The sequence below is a fragment of the Thunnus maccoyii genome, chromosome 17 (assembly GCF_910596095.1).
Source record: "Thunnus maccoyii chromosome 17, fThuMac1.1, whole genome shotgun sequence".
NCBI lineage: Eukaryota > Metazoa > Chordata > Actinopteri > Scombriformes > Scombridae > Thunnus > Thunnus maccoyii.
In genome coordinates, this window is record NC_056549.1 from 14694867 (window position 1) to 14713605 (window position 18739).

The following is an 18739-nucleotide window of genomic DNA, read 5'->3' on the forward strand; positions in this document are numbered from 1 at the left end:
TATAAAAACTCAAATGGAAAAAACCTGATATGAGAGGACAGGAGAACATACGGAAGATAAAGAAACTGCGGCAGCAGTATATAAAGGTGCGTGATGCCATTAGAAAAAGTGGTGTGTCGACCAATGAGAAGGACAAATTTCCTTTTTATGACGTAAATAATAATTTAATAATATTATTTTTGTGGCAACGAAATTAATCTCTTCATTCATTTTTTTTCCATTAATTCAAACGGCAATAGAAGGCTACCCACTGAATTGACAACACGCCGACATCAGATGCAAGCCCGTCCGAAAAACCAATCAATATCAAGTTCAGGGAGACGCAGCCCTCATAGGTGAAGACGACAGGACGTAGGTATGTCATGTCAAGTTCTTTAGTGCACTTGCATAATTGCAATGTGACACCAAAACTAACCGGATCAAATGTAACAATGTAACAAAAACATGAACCTTGGTTCAGACTTTCAGGTGTGAAGAGGCCCTTAGATGCAGCACAAATGACTTTTCGTTAAACACCACCCCCCTTAGTTACTGCTACACCGGTCAAGCTTTCCATTCTTGCACAGCACATATGGAGTTTGAAATGATAATGACAGCAGATATATTGACATTTCTTTGATTTTAGACAGAGGTAGATCAAAGCAGCTTTTTGTTTCTAGCCAGTGACCATCTATTTTGCTGGCTGATTTACAGTGACTGACAAACTTTAACAGCTGTAGCTATCTAGCTGATTAAGCTAACGTTATCACCACGAGTTGGTGTCAGTTGTCCCCAGCTGACTTGTTTTGAAATGACAACACTGTAAAAGTTAAATATGGACTTGATGGATACATAAATGATATTGTGCTAAAAGACTGAGGTTAAAGCTGCATGTCCCAGGTAAAAAGTCAGTATGCTCACCAGTTGATGATATATGTACAAGAAATAGGAAAGAATAAAACTTGGTCCTGTAAGACTAAGAAAGAAAAAGAAAAAATAAGAAATAAGAAAATAAGAATAAATGTAAGATCAGACTGTTATTTCGTTCTAACACAACCCTCTATACAGACTTTATGTGTTCACTTTTAACAATATGAGAGAAAATGCTTTAGGGATGAAAATTTAACCGATGTGTTCAGGTCATGTTGGCTGGGGAAGCTGGAGTGTAAACTTCCCCAAATTCAAGAGCAGGATCCTGTTGTGTACCTGGATAAGCAAGTTAGCTTGATTTGATTGCTGATAATTTGACGCAAGCCTATACAAGTCCATATAAACTCATTTTCAGATGCACATGATCTAATAGGTTTGAAAACTGGCAGGTTATGGAAAAATCATTACAATTGGTTGGTGTAATCATCCAAATTAAATTCACACATCTTCATCACAAGAAAGAATAATAAATATGCATGTTAAAGTACACAAAAAATAATATAGGTGCACTTAAAAAACAAAAAAACAATCCAAATCAGTCAAGAATGAACCTTCAAGCTCAATTCAGATATAGTTTGGGATATACTGTAATTATCACAAAAAACATGACCTCATGTCAAGTCAAGCAAAGTTTCTGACCAATGGAACCAAGAAATATGGCATTTACAATAATAAAGCCATTATAATGGGAATGTGTCAATTGAACACTAAAATTTAGGAAATTTACTTGCATTATTGGCTGTACTGGATTGAAACAAACTATTAATTCAACATTAGAGTAAGTTTACAAGTTATAGGTAAAGTGCTGAAATCAGAAATTGACTATTGAACTCATCATATAAATTGGCCGTCCAATTAAATTGCTTCTCACATTAGCAAGAATGTAGCCAGTAATATAGTAGCATAAATAATGGAAATGTGAAAACACTTTGGTGCGAAATGCAAAACACAAAAGCACTAACAGTGTAGGAACACATAAAATGAGACTTACAGACGGGTGACAAATGAAAGGAAAAATCAACATAAAGTGTCTTAGTAAGGTGTTGGGTCACCATGTGCTGCCAGAACTGCTTTGATGTGCCTTGGCATTGATTCTACAAGTCTCTGAATTCTTCTGGAGGGATGAACACCGTTCTTCCAGAAGATATTCTTTCATTTGGTGTTTTGATGATGGTGGTGGAGAGCGGTGTCTAACATGTCAGTCCAAAATCTTTCATAGGTGTTCAATTTGGGTTGAGATCTGGTGACTGTGAAGGCCATAGCATATGATCATTATCATTTTCATACTCATCATTTGGTGACCCCCCTGTGGATGGGGGCATTGTCTTCCTGGAAGAGACCACTCCCATCAGGATAGAAATGTTTCAACATAGGATCAAGGTGATCACTCAGAGCAACTTTGATTTGCAATGACCCTTCCCTCTAAGGCGACAAGTGGACCCAAACCATGCCAACAAAATGCCCACCCCCATAGCATAACAGAGCTACTGGATCCCTTTTGGTCAAGCATTCAGACCTGTACCAGTTTTTCCTTTAATTTGTCATCCGTCTGTATGTCGTTGACTCTATTCCTCCATTGCATGCTGGGAGGCTACCCTACACACCTACATCACATAAGTGCAATAACATGATCAGGATTCAGCCAGTTATATGAGTACCGATCATGGTTTCAATTCTCTACTCATGTTGCCTTTATTTCAATGTAAGAGGGCACTCTTAAGTGTTGAAAGGCCCATGGGACAATTGGTTTCACAGCCAGCGGTAAATAAATACAATCAACAACACACACCAACCTACAGTCAAACAAATTACACAAAAAAAATAAAGAATTACATAATACTGTTCAAAAAGCCAATGGTAGCTGGGACAAATTAGTTTTTGAAGTCTATTGGTCCAGCCAGGATTGACAGGGCCTTCTTTGTGGCCCTGATTCTGTACAATAGAGAGAGTTTGTTTTAGAATTAACATCATTATTTTTGCCTGATAAAAGCATGGTAGCCCAGATTAGTAAATCTATATTTGAATAACAAGACCCAGGACAGAGAAAATGTTAGCCTTAACTCTGAGAGTTTCCAGGACTGGTTACCACACAGTGGGGAAATAGGACACAGTGGATATTCTTATCAGGACAGAACATGAAGCAGAAAATTTGCTTTATGATCTGTTCAACTTAAGACTCAGTTTGTGCAAGCATTCAGAATCATTGCTGTCTTAAATCATGTGAAGATATGTGGACAATCTCTTATCCGTAAATTGACAGTTTAAACAGAGTGGGTGTTGGGAATTGTTTATGTTGCAGGTGACAGATTTTCCCTGAAATTAAACTGTAACATCTTACTGTGTGATAAAATTGGATATCTACCTGGATGCACCTGTTGTGCATATGAATATCTCCTCCTCGCCCTGTAGTTATCTGTCCAGACGGCTATGCACCTGTAGTTTACAACTCCCCTAACACACCTGAAAACTAACACTTAAGACAACTGAGTCAGGCCAAATACCTCTACGCATTGCAACTGTTACATGTAGCTGTGGGGGGTTTCCTGTCCATATTTATTGCTACCATTTTGTGTAATATAATGAATAATCAATTTATCTAAGGCCATGCCCATTGAGGTGATTTCCCTTAGAGGCAGGTGTGTGCTTGCTGGCGTATGTGTGAGTGTGTGAGAGTGACTTTGCAGCCGGGAGTTCCCCTGGGGTAAGTAATTCACAACTTTCACTTATCAATACCACACATTGATGAATGACTAAATGACTATGAAAGATTCATATTGTGCAGACTGTCACACAGCAAATCAGGGACTCCCAATAAACAGGCATTACCTACAGTGTGTGTGGCTGTGTGTGAGAAATGAATGTTCCTCTAAATTAGCTTTGCCTCTGTCTGACATAACAGCAGGGCTAGACCAGCACAGGGCCTCTAGGTGTGGCCAGGGTTTGTGCTGGGGATAGAGTTTGATTGGAGTCAATTGTGGTCAAGAGAGGTGCCTACTGTGGTCAGATATTGTATGTGAGTGTGTGTATGTGTGTGTGTGTGTATGTGTGTGTGTGTGGTTTCTGCTTAGGATGGGTGGAGTTGGGCAGGGCTTTTTGCTCCTATCATACCCTCAAAAGAATGTGGCCTCTTTACTGAGAACTTACGGTGACAAAGGTCAAAGCAGCAACATGATGCCACAAAAAGTGTTTGCCTTATGCATTGTCTATCAAATGAAGCAGAAGGGATTCCAGGATAGAGCGATGAATAGGCGGCAGTCATGGATGATTTGGGTCTCTGGTGTCTGAAGATTCTATTTGACTCGACATGAGAACATTAAGAGGAAAAACACATATTAAAAAGCACCAATGTTTCAGGAGCACAGTGTTTGTGAAGGTGAGGAGTGACCAAACACTCTCCTTGAATTGTTTGGTGCTACCTGACCAACAAAACACACACATATATAATTTACATAAGACCGAGATATCAAACATTGAACAAACCATGGGTTAGAAGCCTTTATGTAATGGAAGTGTCCACAAAATGCTGGCTAAATTTTAAAACAGGGTTTTGCAGCATTGAATTCTGAACTGGGAGTCTGCTGGAGATCACTCCAGGAGCTCTCATAGGGTTTTTTTTTCTAGGTTATTCAACATCTTCAGGTCTGCTCTCTATGCAACAGTGACATTGATTGTGATTGGAGGGTCAGTGAGGTCAAAACTGCAAGTTTAAAAAGTCAGATAAGGCAAGAAGGAACCTCCACAAACAGAGTTTGAGCACAACACTGAATTTACAAAAGAGTGAGGACAATTTCTCTCTTTTTTTTATTAAGTATTTTGTGTGAGAGCAGGTAAAAGTAATCTTGTTCAATCCAAACCAGACTTAAAAGTATTGTTTGGGCTTTGAGACAACTGAGATGTGCTTCATGCAACAGATGCTACAACTCAATAACAAAGTATTGATCCTAACATTTTTGCCCATCAGGTGTGTCCACCAGTCTTCTTAGTTGGCAGTCCTGTTGGTCACAGAGGAGGCAGCCATGCTGTGTTGTGCTGGGTTGAGTAGTATTTGTTGTTATGGCACAGAGGTGATCCCTCATCTCTCTCTCAGTGAGCAGCTGTCACTCCCTGCACCTCTGCTGTTGTTGTTGTCTCAGTGAGGTACTTTCCCTCCCTCACACTTCCTCCCACAGGACACTTTGTTTACGCCAGGGTGTGTGTGTGTGTGTGTGTGTGTGTGTGTGTGTGTGTGTGTATGAACGTGTTTAATACACTTGCCACATGTATCTTATGTGGGCCCCGCAAATTTCTCAGAATATGATTTAAATTGAATGTTCACTGCTTGTGATGCGCATGCGCTCATGCACACCAACACAAAAATGTGCTTTATTTCTCCTTCTGGCACAAATGCACATCTTTTAATCTTCCCCACTGTCAGACACCAGTAATCACAATCCAACTGAATGGTCAGACAGTGTTTTTATCACTATTGCCTCTCATTTTTTACAGTGACAAAGTTGTGTCATGTGATTATTTTTGCTTCTCTTTTCATCGCTCACTCTCATCTCCCTTCCATTGGTTTACTCTGCCCTAATGTCCACTATACAAATGCATGGACGTCCATCTTTGTGTTTGCAGCAGTGGGGAAATCAATCTCGTCAAAGCTCGGGAGGACAGGAAATGACAGGTACTGTGCGTGTGTGTGTGTGTGTGTGTGTGTGTGTGTGTGTGTGTGTTTAGAGTGATATGTGCATGAACAGAGAGAAAGCTGGTTTTAACAACACACAGAAAATTTGCTTACCTCGGCTGAGCCCTGCTGCGGGTGTGTGTGATGAGAATATGTGAATGCTTGTTCAGAGAGAGTGTCTGTGCACGTACGATAGCAGGTCTTGTTGCCTTGTTTCTCACCTTTTACTTTTACAGCATCACTGTATGTATACATGAAAGGTAGGTGCGAGACTGATCTGCCTGTTTGTGTGTGTGTGTGCGTACATGTTTACAGGATGTACAGTCGCCGCCGCGCTCATGTTTGAGCTTCCTTACATGAATGTGTCTCCATGTATTGGTAGCAACAGTGTGAACACGCATGCGTTACCTGGACAATAATCATCACCGCTTATTTGGATATCAGTGTCATGTGGCGCAGCATTCAGGCTCTGGCCTGCTCTCTAACACCGTCTCTTCTTTGAGGAATATTTATCCTACATCGACCTTTCACCTTCAGTCTTTTTCTCTGCATTTGCTGGACTTCTCATCCCAAATCGCAAGAATAAGACTCAAAGAGGAATTGGGAATCCCCAGCTAACGGCTTCTCTGATAAAAGAAAGGTAGAGTGCTGCACCCAGCAGATGGTATGTGGTGAGTGGATAAGGTCTGAACATGACAGATGTACATTATTAACTCATGGTCTGCAGAATAAAAAGAGGCTTTAAACATGTATAAGAGTGGCATAAATTCTTGTAAAATTGTGTATCAAGTGAAATCTAACATTCTGTGTGTGAGACATTATCATGTTTATCTGACATCATGTAAATCAAAATGTTTTTCTGTATTTGGTTGTGAAAACTGCATGGTTTTCACAACCATGCAGTGAAAGATGATGACCTTGTGTTTATGCAACAGAAATCATTTATGGGCTACATGTTGACTATCAACACAGTTTTTCTGTTTATAAAAGCAACATCTTCATAATCATTAAAAGTTCTTGTGTGAATCTTGTGTGAGTGTAACTGTGTCCAACAATGAATATTTCTAATGAGGAAGAATATGTTGGTTATTATTCTGAAGTGCTTCCACTCAAAATGTGCCCTCTAATACTGGCACTGCTGCAATGAAGTTGTGAAGTTGTGGTATAGACACACACACACACACACACACACACACACACACACACACACACACACACACACACACACACACACACACACACAGGCTCTATATCCATCTGTTTTCTCTGTTGTTTTTTTTCTCCCCTCACAACTTGACAATCCCACAATTTCTTATCTCTCTGCACGGCTGTGCTCCTACCACCCTGAATCCTGCCCTCCCCCCTTGCACACTCTCCACATCCTCACACAAGCACACACATACATATACACACACACACACGCACACACACACACACACAGAGACACACACACCTCAACCCCCCTTATTCTGCTGATGAGCCAAAGCGTCTGCTTGGTCACATTACCCAAATGTTGCATCCAGATAACTACACAGTGAAGCCTGTGGTTTTGTGTGTGTGTGTCTGTGTGTGTGTGCGTGAACCAATTTTCAAGGTGTGTATAATGTTCCTAATTCCGCTCATGATGCTTTTGGTGATAGACATGAATGAATTATATATTTTTTCATTATTATTATATGAATTATATAAAGCTTGTGGGTTTTTTTTTACTGATTATGTTATACGTCCACAAAACAAATCACACAAATATGCAGCATATAAACACTCAGGCATACTGAATGTATCTATATATGTCACCAATATGAAGCTTCAAGGTAAAGTAAATGTCAGAAATTTGGATTTTTACATTTGCAGATTTGTGCCTCAGCTGATTTTAAAATTCTATGAAAATGAGTTAAATCACACCACAGGGAAACACATATCAGGATGTTTTGCTATTAGTTTATTGGTTTTGTACAGCTGCAACTAATGATTATTTAAATTATTGATTTATCGGCCGATTACTTTCTCAATTAATCTTTTAGTCTATCAAATACATATAACACATTCATAACATATTCAAAAGAGTTGTTTTACTCAACTAAAAGTCCAAAATCCCAAAATATGAAGTTTATATTCATATCTGACAAACTTTTTTTTTTCTGACAAAGCATTTTTGCTTGAAATATGACTAACATAGTGTAGTCAGAGGAAGAGATTAGGCAGCTGATCATCAAGTTATCACAACCACATATGTTAATAATAAATTAATCATAAGAAATGACCCAAAAATGTGCTGTATGTCTCTTCTCTTCTCTTCTCTTCTCTTCTCTTCTCTTCTCTTCTCTTCTCTTCTCTTCTCTTCTCTTCATCGAGGATATTATTCAAAAACATTTATGTGTGTGAGAAAAATCATTTCAAAAACACACTGTACACTTGGCTCCTGCTTCATCAGTCTCATCGCAAGCCAGCGCGACATGCTGTTACTTGATGCTTTAATAATGATTATGGCATGAAATAAATACATGAAAAGAAAAGATTGTGGTCTCAACTTTTGACAAACATCAACAACAAACAAAACAAAATGTCATAGATAGATAGATAGATAGATAGATAGATAGATAGATAGATAGCATAATCTTTTTTTGCAGTGTGCCTGTGTCAGCACTGTGTTGCCATAGTGCCCAACTCAAAAGACACACCAGCTCAGATAAGACCTCTGAAACACACCTTGCCACTTCTCCGGTATTTGCTGGTCTTATCTTTAGGGGGACAGGTGTCTCAAAATCTGCCGTCTGCATCATTCAGTACATTTATCACACAAACACACAGATTCAGAATTGTTTGCTCAGAATTTCCCGCCACTGATAACATAACTTCTCTGCCGACACTGGAGACCTACGGATCACCCACTCAGGGAATGAGGATTGAGGTGTGGTAATTTGGTAAACATCATACAGCTCAAACATCATCATAATTACAAAAAAAGGAAATTTTTTCAGGTAATATCTTAATGTTAAACAAGATGTATACTGCAATGAGTACCATATTTGAACAATCAAGTTACTATCTTCTTAAGACATGAAAACTCTCGCTCTTTTTCCTCTTTTATCCACATTTGTTCCTCTTCTGACATAGTGACTGTTGAGCCTAGAGGCTTTTTCCTTTAGCTAACACTAAGCGTGAAAGGAGAACATTGTCAGCACACACCGAGTGTACATGCTCATACACATTTATGCACTTTCGGTTTAGTGTATACTTTGTCAGCATTTGCTCCTCTTCCTGTCAACTTCCATAGAAGACGTGAGTGAGGAAAATTGCAGCAACATTTCTGATCAGAATTGATGCATAGTGTGTCATAGGTTTTGCCACTCTTGCACACTGTATGTATGTGCGCGTGGGTGTGTGGTTTATGCCATCTGACACATAGACCCAACATAACTGCAACCATTAATATACAAAATGAATGTTTGGAAGGCTTACACACATTAAGTGTTTAGTCGACAAGAGAACATGTCCTCGTCTTCAAGGTGTTCTGAAAAACGAATACAAAGGAAAATTGGATTTAAAATGTCTTTGTTCAGTAGTTTAATGTCTAATGTATCTCTATGTTTTACATCTGCATTTGTGTATGTCTGTATATGCTCCGGTGCACAAACAAAACCAATAAAATTTTTGCCCACTGTTCTTTATTCCTGATGTTGAGCTGCAATAACAGCACAGTGAATGATGTGTTCAACATGCTTCAAACAAACTAACCTGGTGCGAGTTGTACACACGAAAAGTGCACAGAAGTAGTTGTGTGAAGAATGGAAAACAGAGCATGAAAAAGAGGTTCAAATCCTGCTCATTTTCTCACCTCCACATCATTGCTGTATGGAGTGGACGTGCTTGTCTTGGTTTAAAAGATATTTTTTGACAAACTACTGCACTTAAGTCAAATGTTGTGGTTTTTAAATGTGCTCTATAAATAAATTAATTTGACTACTGTTCCCATGGTCGAAAATGAGCTTCAGCACTCAACAATTTGGGATAAATATATTTTTTTGCCATTAGACTCTCACACCATAACACTAAATGCTGGCTCATAGCTTAGTAGAGCTGAGATGAGTTTCTTCATCTATTTTGATCATCTTTGAGTCATTTTTCTAGCAAAAATGACAAATATTATCTGGTTCCATCTTTTCGGTTATGAGCAGTCGAGTCATGTGTGATGATAAACTGAATATATTCAGGTTTTGGACTGTTGGACGATCTGAGGATGTCACCTCTGGCTTCAGGGAATAGTGACCAGCATGTTCTGACATTATAAAGACCAAGAAATGTATTGAGTCATTGAAAATAATTTGAAGATTAGTCAATGATAAAAATAACAGCTGGAGCCCTAGATTATAGACATGTATGCTTATTTATCAGCAATTATTGTCAATCACCGTATTTGTATCTTTACTTTGAATCGTGTTATGGATACATGACATAACATAACCTCCTACACAATTTGTTTTATTTTTATTGTAAAATATGAGTTAAAGTTGTCAGTTAATGTGTCTCTGTGCATGTGATTCAAACTGTGCATATGTGTGTGTATGTGTGTCCATAGCAGCTTGTCATTCATAATGATTTCACAGAAGACTGCGATACTGTCCTATAAAGCTGCGTGATGCATTCACTGCCAGCTGTACTGTTGTTTTTTTTGTTTTGTTTCCCTCATCAAGCACTTTTCCTCCCATATGTCCTTTCCGACAGTTGCATCACACACGCACACACACACACACACACACACACACACTTAGTCACAAACAGAGGAAAAGAGACACTAGACTGTACAGACGAACATTTGCTCGCTTCAGCTGTCTAACTTGGAACTAAGGATGATGTCAGAACATGACAGTCATCGCTCTATTCACCAGTTTATTTCATAACAGGTGTCATGCATACAAAGAGAAAGTGTGTGCGCCTATCCGCCTGTGTGTGCGTGTGTGTTTGCCTTTTCAGCCAGACCGTGTTTTGGACTGCAGACCACAAACAAGCCTGAGGTCTGAGTATTGTTATCTCATCGGCGCAATTATGCCCAGTCCTGCTCGCTCACTTGCACAAACACACACACACACATGCACACAACTTTCACCCCATTACCTCCACCCTATCCATCCTCCAAATGAGTTCAAGGGCAGTAGGGGGTGTATCTGAAGGGGGTGTGTTAGTGTGTTTTTGGAGGGGTGGAGGGTGGATGGAGGGCGGATTTATTGACGGCCGGGGAACCCCGGTGACAAGTGCCCTAAATTGGAGCGGTCAGGCGTGATCATGCCATGTGAATCGACTTGTCAGGATCACTTAGAGACAACAATGGAGTAGACGAAGGAGAGGAGAGGAGAGGAGAGGAGAGGAGAGGAAGAGTTTTAGGAGAAAAATATCTGTGTGCTGGTTGAATGTATGATTGAGGAAGAATTGAAACTTGAGTGTTTGTGTGCATTTGTGGTAGTGATGGCAGCATGGGGTGGGGTTATGGTGAACGTGTGTGTGTGCACGCGCGTGTGTGTGTGTGTGTGTTTGTGTGTGTGCGTATGTGTGTGTGTGTGTGTGTGTGTGTGTGTGGTGGGCTCCATTGAAAGGCCCTTCCTTCTGCTCTATTTACCCAGGTGAATAGGGAAGCTGGACCAAGCCTGAGCGGGAAAACATGTCAGTCTGCGCTGTGCTGTGTGTATGTGTGTGTGTGTGTGTGTGTGTGTGTGCATGTGCGCGTGTGTGTTTGTGTGTTGGTACTTGTGACTGTATGCCAGCACAAGTTCTCAAGACAAAAAGCTAGCCACATGACCTTACTCCCCCAATCCCAAACCTAAATAGACACACAAACACAAGCACCCAACACACACACATACACACACATTAACACACACTGAAACCCAAAAAATCCCTGACATATTTTGGATTCATAGCAACATAAAAATACTTTTAATCATGTCCAAGTTTCGACAGCTTATTTCCCCCTCCCTCTCTCTCTCTTTCTGTTTTTCTGTTTTTGGTGCGTGTAATGAATCAAACCTAGAGAGAGCCTTTGTGAAAGTAGACAAAATGAGGTCTAAATGGAAGTCTGGTGTGTGTGTGTGTGTACATGTGTGTGTTCAGGGGTGTTACTGAAAAAAAGGCCTCGGCCTCATCAAGTCAGGAAACTGGGTGACAACCTGACCACACACTCAGCACACCAGAAGGCTGTGGGGACGTCTGTCTCTCTGTATGTGTTTGCGTGTATGTCCATTTCTGTTTGTGGTTACTCATAAAGACCCTTTTCAACCCATGACACCTGCTTCAATGAGGTGAAGGTATTTACAGTGTACAGTAGATCAATCTTTTTTTTTTTTTATAAATCCTCTCTCATGGTTTCTATTTATGCTTCATGAAAACTGTCAGAGGATGTCACATTTTTAGGGATTTTCTCATGTCTCACACTGATATACCACTTGATATGGTGATTGGACTTTGAATGCAGCAGATGTGATCAGAAGCCACATTAACAGCAAAGTGTAAGCACATTATTCTCTAATCTACATTATTGTTATCTTTTTTTTTTTAATTGCTAAGAATAACGTGAATAAAATATGCATTTTTTGCAATCATAACCAAATGTCAATTGTCATGATAATCACAGGATCAAGGATGTGCTACTTTTACATACTTTGTAAATCTGCATGTAAAAGCCAGTACAAGATGTTCTGATGTAATCCAGCTATATTAAATATTGGTATATTATATAAATATGGTCATATAACAGATGTATTATAATTCTAAAATCTGCAGCTGAGCTAACAATTTTGACGTCCTCTTCAATCTTTACACAGAATTTCATATTATGTTCCACAGCAAAAAAACAAAACAAAACAAAAAAAAAACAAAAAAAACAAAAACAAAAACACACTCTCTCAAATGTAAATTCTAAAGTAGAGCGGAAGCAAGTCAATTAATCGATGAGCCGATAACTATTTTGATTTTCAATTAACCATTTAAATTCTCTGGTTCCCGCTTCTCAAATGTAGAAGATTTACTACTTTTCTTTGTCTTATTTTATACATCTTTGTGTTATTTGAATAAGTCACTCTGGATTTAAGGAAATGATAATAGGCATTTTTCACCATTTTCTGACATGTTATACACATAAATGATGAAATTACTGAAAAAAAGAGTAATGATCGTCTTGAACAAAATGTATGAATACTGTAAGGCTTATAATGCAAAAAACTGTTTTGAAAATCTGTCAAGTGAATCCGTGGAGGAAATAATGTCTGATTTGGACTTCATAAAGACGTCATCGTGATTATTTCACGATGCAAGCCAGCAAAGAATCCAACTATCTTTCTTTTCTGCTGATCTCCTCCCTTATTTTGTTTATTCCCTATCTCTTAGTCTTTTATCAAATGGCCAAAGGCCTGTTTTTGCTCTTTGACACCGTTGGCACTGGACTTTGGCAGTCCTGACCCACTTTTTGAAATGTTTACAGTTATTGTTTTGGGCTATCTGCAACAGGCACATTGCTCTATACATTTTTTAGTCCTGAAAAAACAACAAATAAACGGCCAAACGAATGACAGCCAAATCTGGGAAGACAGTAACTGTTACAGACGAGCCTAATCACCTCAGCAGCAGCTCCAACAGTCCCCATCTCTCTCTCTCTCTCTCTCGATCTGTTCACTTCTCTAACCCTCCTATCTCTCCACCCTCAGTCTCTCTTTCTATGAGGCAGAGGTCTATCTGCACAATCTGTGTGTTCTGGTTGTGTGTGAGCATATGCATGCATGTGCATTTTGTGATTGTGAGAACATGTGAGCCATACAGTCCGTGTGTAATGGTTCTCACGTGGCTGTAGCCAAATTTGGACGTTTTGGACAGATGAACGGTTGTGCACCTTTACGTCTATCTAAAAACGGACAACTGAAAACAGAAAAAACTGTCCTATGAACATACACACACATGCACACCCTTTTGCATGCATACACATAAAGTCTATTTCAGCAGCATTACTGTTGCACCATGCTGATTTTTTGTGTACAGAAAATTAAATAAACACTGCATATTATCACAGGGGTAATATCATTTATTTGAATGATCTATTACTGACCCCAGAATTTCTATAATTGGGACTTGTCTTGAGTAAAATGTGTCACCTGCAACATTAAATGAGCCTAAACTTGTGGTGTTTGTTTGGTCACATTTGGGTTACACTGGCTGATTCAGGGCAGGCTTGTCCCATATTCTTCATTTACAACACAAATGTTTCCACAGTAAGCACTTTATGGTTGAATGCTACAAGCAAAATTATGCTATTACTACATGCTGTGTATAAAAAGAAAGATATTATTACCCATGCTCTGTTAAGCCAGGTAGCTAATTATACCTCAGCTTCTCTTTGATCTCTCTTAAAACAATGTTGAAGATCAATTCATTTCCTTTTACTCTCAGAACTAGGGAAGTTCTGTTTCTCTCTGTTTTTAATCTTTTATGTTTCTTCACATGCGTCACTAAAAGATTAAAACCTGTTTCAGCGTAGGCGACTTTTTGTGTGTAAATACTGACATAATGGATCCTTTTGTGTTCATACACAAGTGCTGTGTAGTGTGGGATGATGAATTAACAGATCTGTGGCCAAATTCCAGTTAGCTGCTTCGGTTTCAGGGTGCTGTTTTCGTGCATGTTGGCTCACTGTTGAAGCTGTGTCCCAATAGAGAGGCTGCATCCTTCAAAGGCTGCATTTGAAGACAGAATACATCACAGCGGCGCAACAAGGCTGTCCCATTTTGAAGGCTCCTTGAAATGTGGCCTTCTTTTCCTGAATTTGGAGGATCCAATGGCTGGATCCTTTGGGACAGCCAAGTATCCCAGAATGCATTTCACACCAACCGGCAGAGATGGCAGAGATTTTGGGCCAGGTTAAAAGCTGTTGTAATTTTCGATCTAGGCCTATTATTATGTCACTTAATTAAGTTTTAATATTTTTTCAGGTGAGAAAGTAAACATTTAGATTCCTAATATGTGGTCAGATTATCAAAATAACTTCTTTTTCAAAATTTGCTTCGACAATGTGAGGAGCTGCCGGGTGAGAAGTCAGTCATCACAGCTGCTAGCAGCCCAACTCCTGAGATGATCAGCCGCTCAACATCTGTCCTATCTATCTATCTATCTATCTATCTATCTATCTATCTGTCTATCATCCATCCATCCATCTATCTCCTCAACTTGTTTTAGCTGATTAATGACTTAATATTAAGGTAAAATTAGGGTTATTTTAAATATGAAATTATATTGTCAAAGTTAAATAACATTAGCCATATAAACTACATTAACCAACTATTGTTAACCAGCTAATGTTAACATTACTGTTGGCTAAAAGTACACAGCTTAACCAATCGTAATTTACCTGGAAAAGGTCCTCTCTCAGCCTAAGATACATCCCGGACTGGTGCCATCGGGAAAACCTCTCTATTTCCTCTAATAAATAGTAATACAAAAAAAAATTAAATTAAATTTCTGGCTCCATTTCTACTAGAGGTGTCCCGATTGTCAACTGCAGCTGTCAAGGTTGCTAGACGACAGGAGTGGCACTTCATGATGCGAGGGTAAGGGAGGGAACAGCTGGTGACGCAAATAAGAAATCCTTCGTAGACCAGACCATCTTCTTTAACAAGGCTGATGCTAGATTCAATCAGCCTGAGGGACAATTTGCAAAACTCTCGTGAGATTTGTACACATTGTGCTTCTCAATTGTGAAAGTAACCCTAACCCTACCCCTAACCCTAACCCTAACTCCTAACCCTAAACCTAACCACACTCGTGAGAGTTCGTCCCTCTGGCTGATCCAACCTAGCATTTACCATTTAATAATGCTTAGTCTGGCCACAAAGGCCAGTTCTTTTGAAGGATTTGGCCCCTGATTTGGGACACAGCAACACTGTCAGTCTTTCACTACTGTCTGTCAACTGAGTCATATTATTACCTGTGTCGACAAGTCAATAAGTCATAATGTCTGCTATGAAAAATGCCTATTACACAAGTTGTTTCATGTTCAGAAATGTTTGTAGTAATAATCAATATATATATGTATATATATTCAATACTCAAAATTTGGGGAAATACATTTTGAACTTATTTTTGTTATTGTTTTTTTTTATCTGCACATACAGTATACTGTATACAACAGCATAAATCAGATAATAGAAATATAACCTTTGGGACAGGAGAGGTCAATATTCTACAAGTTGAAACAATGGACCTTCCCTAAACCTGAAAAAAGGGGAACTGATACATATGCTCAACCACTATTATGGAGTATACATTAGAGCAAGAGCCAGGAAGCTATTAGCTCAGCTAAGTATAAAGATATGGTTTTAGAGATAGCTGTCTACTGTAACCATTTCTTGATAACCAACTGGCCTTTTTCACAAGACATTTTGACTTACCATATTAGGAAAAGCACAGGTGTTACTAATAACATTAATAATGGCTCTGCTCTATTCAGTAAGCCACGACAATGTGGCAGTAAACCAATACCAGAACCCTTTTCCTACTGTGATATATCAAAATGTCAACAATGAAAAAGGCCCATACATACAGTAGCATCGCCACTGGTTGGAAGTTACTGTGCCTGGCTGTTTTTGGCCAAGAAAGTGTTACAGCACGTAACTCCCCTTAAAAACACAAATTGTTTTGTTTTACATTTCAGATTGTGAATGGGTTAAATGAAGGAGATAAAGTGTGTTAATTAGTGGGCTTTAGAGATACTGGTAGGAAGATTTTTTAAACTTTGAACAGAAGCAGGCTTCCAGTTTTTATGCTATGCTAAGCTAAGACAGCGCCTCCCGGATCTAACTCCATACTTCTTGCACAGAAATGAGAGCAGTATCCATCTTCTCATTCCACTCTGGGCAAGAAAGCGACTAAGTGTGTTTCCCAAAGTATTGAACTATTCTTTTGATATATGATGCATTGTTTTCAGTGTTAGTGATAACATTAAAGCCCCCTTTTTGCCCCCCTAGACTCACTATAGCTATTATTTACTCTGTTTTGAACTCTTTGTTTCTGGTTCATTTCTTGACCTCACTGGAGAAGAGTCAAAAGACAAATATGGGTTCGCAGGAGTAGAAGCATGTTTAAACCTCACTGAACCCCCTTTTTCTTTTTCTCTTTTCTCTCTCTCCATCTCTTCCTCGCTCTGTCTTCTTCTCTGCCCCCCACTCCTTTCTCCTCATCTCCGTACCATGGATGGGTAGGGTAGTTATCAGGCCCGGCCAGCCCAGCCCAGCCCTCCTACCTGACCGCTGCCAGCAGGGAGCGGCTGCTCTTGCCTGAGTATCTCCGACCACAACAGCGCCCAGGGAATGAGGAAATCAGGCTAGAGTAATCTATGCAAGCCCAGAGCACGCCGTCCAGCATGAGTGTGCACGGAGTGTGTGTGTTTTACGAGTGTGCACGTGCACGTTCAGGAGCCCGCCACTTCTGCAACATCCGGCTATAAATCTATTGTGACATGTCAAACTGAATTTATGAGCCAATCTGCTTGCGACATGCTTGATTTGAAAAGGGAAAGGAGGATGGATTAAAAAAAAATGTAGTAGTGAGAGTGAACTTCTGCTTTGACATTTAGAGAGAGAATATTTTGTAAATTTAAAAAAAACCATAAAGATGTAAACAATTCTCTTCAACCTCTCTGGTCTGTTTCAAAATACTAACACAACATAATAAAGTCTAAATGAGAAAACTTGAAACTACTGCTTGGATTCAAAAAAGGTGTTTACATCCTCACATTTTGTCAACAGTCACCATTAAAGTCTTTCTTGACCTATCATACAACACCAAAAATGTATTTACATCCTTGTTGCCCTGACATCCCTGAACCAAAAGTCACACCATCTCTTAGAGGAACCATATGGAAACAATATTTTGGGCCCATAAAATTTTTGCATTTGGAAGATTAATGCATTTGCATTTCTATGTAAGAAAAAACATTTTATTCAAACTTAAACTATAGTGGTGCATAACTAAATGTAAAACAGAATGGTAGTTGTCATCTTTTTGACTCTGAATTTAAATTTTTACTTTAATTGCAGCCACAAATTGCTATTTCAACAACGTGGATGCCTCTTTTACTTGTGTATATTGAATTTTTATTTAAACAAATGAAGTTCTTTGCTCTATTCTGCTATTTTACATATTATTCAAAGTACATGAAGTGCACTTTTCTATGTTTTTAGTGTCTGTTAGTGCCTTTGGGACCATAACACTCTTCTGAACTGAAATGAACTTAGCATGAAAAACACTGCAAATCTAACATTGTAACCCAATGTTTTGATGATACATTATCAGTTTCTCCTGCTGCCTTTCTAAAATGGTTGCTTTGCTGCACTGTTGATGATAACACATTCACATTGCTCATATGCTGTTACACTTTTCAATTGATAAAAAGGAGGAAACAAGGAGGGTCCAATCAATGAGGTCTTGTTTTTTATTTTACAGTCACGTGCTGAATGGTCAGTGGTGTCAGTATGAGGCGAGATAAATAGTGAAATTTCAACAATTTGTCTTGGTTTGAATCCTAAAATACACTGACATCGATCCATCCTTTCACTGAATGGGGTGACACCACAGTATATTATATCTTACAATATCCATCTGAATATTGTTTTTGTCAATAAACCACTAACCCCCCCAGCACACACACATATACACACACTTACACACAAAGGCAGCTGCCTTCTCACTCAGTGGAAGCAGGTGTCTGTGAATCTCGTGGGGTTTGGGGCTTTGTGTTTTTTGTTGTTTTTTTTTTTTGTTTTTTTTTTTCTTCTGGGTGTAGTAGAAGATGGTGAAATTCCAGTGTGAAAGTCTGCTTCTTGCTCTGGCCTCTTTCTACAAGTAACCCCCCCCCACACACACACACACACACACACACACACACACACACACACACACACACACACACACACACACAAAAACACACCACAACTGCTGACAGGGAATTTCAAACTCATCTTCACACATCAAACCTTTGCTATCATCTCTTTTCATCTCTTTACTGTCAGCATAATTGTTACAATATTTAAACCCACAATATTTTCATGTGAGTATATAATTAAGAATTAAAATTGTGTCTCTTAAACTTGCGGTAAACATGCATGTACCCCAGACAAAACTATTTCTGCGTGG